Genomic DNA, 1,759 nt, shown 5'->3' with positions numbered 1-1,759 from the left:
TATTCACACCCCAATACATGCTAGAATCACCTTTGGCAGTGCTTAAAGCTGTGAATCTTTCTGGGCAAGTCTCTAAGGGCTTTGTACACCTGGATTGTACAATATTTGCACATTGTTAATTTGACATTTCTTCAAGCTCTGTCAAGTTGGTTGTTGATCATTTCTAAACCGCCACCCATAGGAAAAATGTGCTGCCCAATAAGGCATTTTTCTGATCACCTGAGATTAATTTGATCTTCTCAATTTTGAATCATGTGGTTCTCCTTCATGTGTGACTTCTTTCTCCTAAAGGCCCCTTAGGAGAGATACAAAGATGTAAAAGAGAAGCTATTATTTGAAACATGATAGATGGAGAGTGTATATTTGATATGCAATTGAGATGTACAGCAAATTAAAGGACATCTTATTATCATTTACTCAAGAGCTAAATCTGAGCAATAGGAAAAAACAATTGAGGTTCATAGGAATAATTGAACTGCATTCAACTGAAATGTGTTTCTTGCTTTTAGCACAACCCCTCTGAGTCAGAGAGTTGCGGGGGTCGACATTAACCGACATCATCGGCACCCGGGGAGCAGTTGTTGGGGGTTAACTGCCTTGCTCAGGGGAGGAATGACAGACTTTTACCTTGTCAGCTCGGGATTCAATCCAGCAACCTTTTGGTTATTGGCCCAACGCTCCTACCCACAATGCTACCTGCTTTAAGACAATTGAGAGAACTCATATTTGATCATACTGAGATAGATCCTAGATTATATGTGGTGATACTTGTCTGTGATAAGTGAAGCATGTTTGAGATGGATTCTAATTATTTGGAGTCAGATGGAGATTTTGTTGAGATTTTGTTCTTCTTTTCTTTCCTGCATGAATTGAGGGAGTTGAAAGGAAACACATTTAAGAGAATTTAGAGAACTCATACATTGATCAATGTGAGACCAATCCATGGTTATTTCTCAGGAGCAAAATGTGAGATATTCTTTGATATTCGCTTTGGTGTTGAATAGTACTCCCTTTTGGTTGGGAGACATACTGTAAAGATGATAAAAAAGAGATCTCATCCTTGATTTTCCTTTCCTGTTAGCATTTTCGAGTCTTGCCATAGATTTTCAAGCCAATTTAAGTCAAAACTGTAACTATGCTACTCAGAAACATTCCATGTCATCTTGGTAAGCACCTTAGTGTATATTTGGCATTGTGTTTAAGGTTATTGTCCTGCTGAAAGGTTTTCCTCTAGGATTTTGCCTGTGCTTAGCTCTATTCCATTTATTTGTATTTTTTTTAAACTTCCTAGTCCTTGCCGATGACAAACCCATAACATGAATCAGCCATCGCCATACTCAGTGATTTGCCCCAAACATAACACGTTGTATTCAGGACATAAAGTTAATTTCTTTGCCACAATTTTTGTAGTTTTACTTTAATGCCTTATATGTGCAATATTCTGTACAATCTTCCTTATTTTCACTCTGTCATTTAGGTGAGTATTGTGTAGAAACTACAATGTTTTGATCTATCCTCAGTTTTCTCCTATCACAGCGCTTAAACTCTGTAAACATTTTAATGTCACCATTGGCCTCATGGTGAAATTCCGAAGTAGTTTCCTTCTCGGGTTGAATAGCGGAACTCAGTTCCTGAGATTTACCTTATCGCCCAAAACCACTCCATTTTCCTTGGATAAATAACTGAGAGAAACAGGTACGTTATAATAAATCATTTATACAAACAGCATGGCATGAAATGGAACTGTAAAAAATATGTG

The sequence above is a fragment of the Oncorhynchus tshawytscha genome, linkage group LG03 (assembly GCF_018296145.1).
Source record: "Oncorhynchus tshawytscha isolate Ot180627B linkage group LG03, Otsh_v2.0, whole genome shotgun sequence".
NCBI classification, from domain to species: Eukaryota; Metazoa; Chordata; class Actinopteri; order Salmoniformes; family Salmonidae; genus Oncorhynchus; species Oncorhynchus tshawytscha.
The sequence above is the reverse complement of the archived record's forward strand: the minus strand, read 5'-3'. Positions refer to the sequence as shown.